This window comes from Gossypium arboreum, chromosome 12, assembly GCF_025698485.1.
Source record: "Gossypium arboreum isolate Shixiya-1 chromosome 12, ASM2569848v2, whole genome shotgun sequence".
In the NCBI taxonomy this organism is placed as follows: domain Eukaryota; kingdom Viridiplantae; phylum Streptophyta; class Magnoliopsida; order Malvales; family Malvaceae; genus Gossypium; species Gossypium arboreum.
This window is the reverse complement of record NC_069081.1, coordinates 48,290,997-48,296,904: the sequence shown is the minus strand read 5'-3', so window position 1 is coordinate 48,296,904 and position 5,908 is coordinate 48,290,997. Positions and strand designations below refer to the sequence as shown.

The 5,908-nt window shown below is 37.8% G+C and overlaps 1 non-coding gene across 1 annotated transcript; it reads left to right on the top strand.

Annotated features, from left to right (window-relative positions):
* Positions 1–5,186: 5,186 nt before the first annotated feature.
* On the top strand, positions 5,187–5,293 carry LOC128285782 (small nucleolar RNA R71). The gene has a single exon (XR_008276331.1). It is a non-coding gene; the product is annotated as a small nucleolar RNA R71 (small nucleolar RNA).
* The last annotated feature ends 615 nt before the right edge of the window (positions 5,294–5,908 follow it).

Here is a 5,908-nt window from a genome sequence, read left to right as displayed (position 1 = left end):
ATCTTCAGTCTTGATAATGAACCCGGCTTCTGAGATGGATCAATCGGCTTCCTTGGGGTAATTCCTTACCCCCTCTTCTCCGTCTCTCTTTTTCTCCTCCTCTAGGGTGTATTTATAGGCTTTGGAATGCCTAAAAACCCTCAAAATTGGCCTTTTTCGAATTGGACTCAACTTGGGCTCGGTAGGGACACGCCCGTGGCACTCGCACGTGTTCGATTACTTCAGGCCATGTTCGAGCTTGCCAAATTGACACGGCCGTGTGGTCTGCCCGTGTAAAGAGGTCCAGGTCGTGTTGATTTCGTACTTTGGCCTATTTTCTCCGATTTTGGCCTGTTTCTCGTTCTTTTCGCTCTCCTATGCTCTCCTAAGTATAAAACATGAAATTAAAGCATTAGGAGCATCAAATTCACTAATTCTAATGAGAAATCATCCATAAAATGCATTAAACATGGGGTAAAAATATGTATAATTTACGGTTTATCAAATACCCCCACACTTAAGCATTTGCTTGTCCTCAAGAAAAATCCTCAACTCATAATCTAAATAAATACTCCTCAACTTATAATTCTTATCGATAATATCTCAAAATAATCCATAGGTAATCATACATTGAGAATTCAACTAAAAGAACGTAAAAGTTTCAAACATTCCAAGTTGAGTATTTAATCATGCAAACATAGGTGTCTCTCCGCATCTAAGTAATTACCTTTGATTCAGAATATCATAAAGTTTTACATCCTCACTAAAGATTCACTCACATCACTCAAGGTGTTTAAGGATAATAAATGAAACACTCAATAATCAATAATGAAAAGTCATTACCACAGGCTTGCATGAAAATCAAATCTCCACCACTATAATTTAAGATGATACATCAATCAAGAGGTCTTTAGAGGGTTGTAGTGCGGCTTGGTTAGGGGGTGTGGTCACAATTTGAAAGAAAGGGTTAGAATCGAGATTGAATTGAAAAATTGCCTAACTAGAAAAAGAGTTAATCTTCACTTGCGTACAACAAAGCTTCTTCTTAGAATATGGAATTACTAATATATATACATAGTTTTTTTTTTATTTTTTTAAGAACAAGTTAAAAAATATAGACTAAATATCAAGAACAAAACATAGCTAGTCAATCCATTCAACTCAAATCTCGACAAAAATAGAGACTAATTTAGGGGATTTCAATAATGGGTTAAAGGTTAATATTAAGGGTAATACAAAAATTGGTTTGTTAGGCTCAAGGAGGTTTACTAGGGATTAATCGTGGGGGTAGGCTTTTCATGGCATGAGTGGGTTAATCCTAATTGCCTTAATCATTTTGATATATCAAATCAAATGGTGTGGTCTCGACATGCAAAATCAAGCAAGTTCTAGAATAACAGTTCAATACTGATGCACTCAAAGCAATAATAAAAGTGAGCATGAAAGGATGAATAGATGCTCAAAAGGCTCAAAAATATCACAAAAAGTATGGCTTTTTTATGTTTAGACTCGTGAATTCCAATTCAAAGTAATATCTAGACTTGGGGAAACAGCCTAAGATTTTGAATTCTTAAAAATCAACTCATCATGCTTGATTCTCTATTATCTTAAAGTTTAAATAATTAATGCATGAATCCCTATGTTTTAATTCAAGATATATCAATCAAAATCATAAATTAATTAAAATTTATCCTAAATATGATATAAGAGTTTTTTTTTAAGAGAACAAGATGATTATTCAGGGATTTTTCTGATAATGAAATAAATACCCCGCCACACTTAAAATGTACATTGCCCTCAATTTACAAAGATAGATATTAGAGTATAAAAATAAGATAGGGAGAGAAATGAAACTTCCTGTATGATGAATTCCTCGAACTAGAGTTTTGGAGAGTGATCGGTTTGAGAGTGGAGAAGGATACTCTGGCGGTCGTAAAGGTTCATTAGGCCATAAGTCTTGTGCTAAAAGAATATTATATCTAGTGGTAGCTATGGTTGTGGTCGAGCAGGACATGGCAGTCGTGTAGACTCTTTCCCAGTGGAGTTTTAGTTCCTATGTGATGAGTTTAAGAGCTCTATATAACTGTGATAAAATTAGGAACTTTTTAGGGGATAGTAGGAAGAATAAGTACTCGAAAAGAATAGCCGAAATTTATAATAAAATTTTAAATCTGCTAAAAAATAAAATTAAAAAAATAAAAAATAAAAAGTAGTTTGAATAAAAATTAAAAACATAAAATAATAAAATAAATATTTCTAAACATCTTCATCACTGGATGGTTCGCGAGGTGGGATTGGCGATGAGATGTGGAGGTGCTAACAAATCTGCTATAGAGAGCATCAATGTTGTCAAATCGTTGAAAACACTACTGCTCGAATCGGGTAAGGCGCTCAGAGATGTCAACATTTGAAGCCACCGCATGAACTGGACGAGAGGGTGGTGGTGGCTGAGTCAGTGGGTCCTTGTGCTATGGGGGTACAGCCGTGTGGAGGAAAAATGGAGGGAAAAGAGAGGGGAAAGTGAGGATTAATGCAGGTGGAGTGGAGTTTACGGTGGTTTGGGGGCTGAGGAAGTGAGAATCTATGGAATGGTGGTTGGGATAGGGATTAGGGAGTGGAGAGGGGGAGATTTTGGCTAGGGTTTTGGAAAAAAGAAGAAAATGAACAGTGGTTTGCTTATATAGGGGGAAGCCACATGGCTTAGGGCCACGCCCGTGTACTTTGAAAGTGAGCCCGTGTTTTTCGAATTTTGCAATTTAGATCGTGCTTGGCTACTATCCCACGCCCGTTTTTTAGGGTACCACGCCCGTGTATTGTTGTCCACGGCTTCACGACATGGGCGTGTCTCACGCCCGTGTCAAAGAAATAGAATTGAGCCTTGCCTCTGGCACACCCGTGTTTTTCCATTCCCACGCCCGTGTTCACCTATCAAATTCACCCACGGCCATGTCGCACGACAGTGGGGATTTATCGCATCCCGTGTTTTGGGGATATCATTTACCCTGTTTTCGTACGGTTGTAATGCACGGCCGTGTTTCCCTCCGTGTTGATCACACAATCATAAGCACGGCCGTGTTATCGGCCGTGTGGAGCTGGGAACCTGTGCTTCAAATACCTTGTTAGTGACCTAAATGTTTAAAACTTGAATTTAAAATAATTTAAAATTGTTAGTACTCGGGTTGCCTCCCGAGAAGCACTTATTTATAGTCTAAGCTCAACTTACCTCTCTAGTGAATGGTCAGGGTGGTTCGAAGAGTTTATACTCCTCATTCCTGCTATCAATCTCATCAAAATAGGGTTTTAATCGGGTGTTGTTTACCTTAAAAGTGCCGAACTTGGGGTGACTCATCTCTACCGTACCGAATGGAAAAATACTGAGTACCATAAGAGGGATTTCCTCATTCGGTGTGGTAGTGACAATGTGGGGATCTGCGGCATCTAGTAAGACTTTATCGCCAACCTTATGTTGATGAGGAGAGGTATCGGCCTTGTTTTGATGTAGTTTCGGTTTATCATGTGTTCTCGATTTGTGTACTCGCCATTCATCTAGCTCCTTTATCTGTAGCCTTCGTTCTTCATGAATGTGTCCTTTATCATTTCTGGAACATGGCTCGTGAACTTCTTTGAAGCTTAATTTCTGCAAAGTCATATTGTCAGTTTTAGTATATTGGTGTGGACTATTACCTTCAATGTTCGATGTGATGCCAAAATTACGAGCTTGAAGGGTGATCATTTCGTCTCCCACACGAAGTGTAAGCTCACTTGTGCCAACATCAATAACTATTTTAGCAGTTGCTAAAAAGGGCCTTCCTAAAATCAAAGGGGTGTTATTATCCTCCTCTATGTCTAGAACAACAAAATCAACGGGGAATATGAACTTATCTACTTGCACGAGTACATCTTCAATAATACCCGTAGGAAATCTTATAGTTTTATCTGCCAATTGAATGCTCATCCTAATTTGTTTAGGTTTCCCAAGACCTAGTTGTTTAAACATTTTATAAGGCATGACGTTAATACTAGCCCCTAAATCAGCTAATGCATGACGTATATCTAAACTACCAATTAAGCAAGGAATTGTAAAACTCCTTAGATCTTTCAATTTGTGGGGTAGCTTATTCTGTAGAATAGCTGAGCAGACTGCATTTAGCTCCACATGCGATGCTTCGTCCAACTTCCGCTTATTTACTAAAAGCTATTTTAAAAATTTTATTGCATTTGGCATCTGCGACAAAGCTTCAATAAACGGTAAGTTAATATGTAATTTTTTCAAAAGTTTAAGCAATTTACCGAATTGTTCGTCTGAGCAGTCTTTCCTTGTCACGTTAGGGTATGGCACACGAGGTTTATATTCGACAGTCACTGGTTTTTTTGTATTTTGATCTACCTCATCTCTCCCTTTACTTACCATTGTTTCTTGCCTCGGTTCTGGTTTAGGCTCAACTACTCCTTCGTCATCTTGAGTATTAATTGTGTTGAGTTGTTCCCTTGGGTTAGGTTCGGTATTACTTGGAAAACTACCTTGTGGTCGTTCGGAGATCAATTTGGAAAGCTAACCTATATGAGTTTTGAGTCCTTGGATCGATGCTTGTTGATTTTTATGTGCTGTCTCGGTATTTTGGAAACGGGTTTCTGACACTGATATGAACTTTGAGAGCATCTCTTCAAGATTTGGCTTCTTTTCCTGTTGGTAGGGTGGTTGTTGAAAACCTTGAGGATTTTATGGCTTTTGATTCCCTTGACCACCCTAGGAGAAATTTGGATGGTTCCTCCAACCTGCATTATAAGTATTACTGTATGGGTTATTTTCAAATCTAAAGTTACTGTTACCCATATAGTTGACTTGTTCCTCTTCAGTTGTGGGATTGAAGGATTGATATTCTATATGCACACCTCCTCCACTTGAGTCATACCTCATTACTGGATGTACTTGCGTAGAACCAAGTAAACCATCAATCTTTTTATTAAGAAGTTCTACCTGATTTGACAGCATAGTAACTGAGTCGACGTTATAAACGCTGGCTATTTTCGTTGGCTTTGTTCTCATAATTTGCCACTGATAGTTATTCAGTGACATTTCTTCAATGAATTCATAAGCCTCTTCAGGTGTTTTGTTGTTGATGGTTTCGCAACCAACTATGTCAACCATTTGCCGAGTTGAGGGATTTAGACCATTGTGGAATGTTTGTACTTGCAGCCAAAGCGGTAACCCATGGTGAAAGTACCTTCTCAGTAAGTCCTTGTATCTCTCCCATGCATCGTAATGTGTTTCTAAATCCATCTGCACAAAAGAAGAAATATCATTACCTAATTTAGCCATTTTAGTCGGTGAAAAATATTTTAGTAAAAATTTCTCGGTTATTTGTTCCCAAGTAGTAATTGATCCTCGTGGTAACGAGTTCAACCACTTTTTAGCTTTGTTCCTCAATGAAAAAGGAAATAACCGAAGATAAATGGCATCATTAGAAATGCCATTGATTTTAAATGTATCGTAAAATTTCAGGAAATTTGCTAAGTGAGCATTAGGATCTTCATCCTGCAAACCATCAAACTGAACAAACTGTTGTATCATCTGAATAGTGTTAGGTTTTAGTTCAAAAGTATTTACAGCTACAGGCAGTCTAACTATGATAGATTCAGTTCCTGTTAAAGAAGGTTTAGCATAATCATTAATAGTACATTGAGCAGGATTTTGATTAGCCGCAATTGTAGGAGGTAGCTGATTGCCTTGGTTTTCAGCCATCTCGTCGGTTGGGAGTTGAGTATCGTCTTCTTGCTCGTTCTCTATGTATCGTAAGCTGTGCCTTATCTCTCTTTGATTTTTGCGAACTGTACTATCGATTTCTTCATCAAAAAGTAATGGTCCTGATGGGTTTCTTTTAGTCATAAACTATAAAAACCTGCCAAGAGAAAGAAAAAAATAAATTAA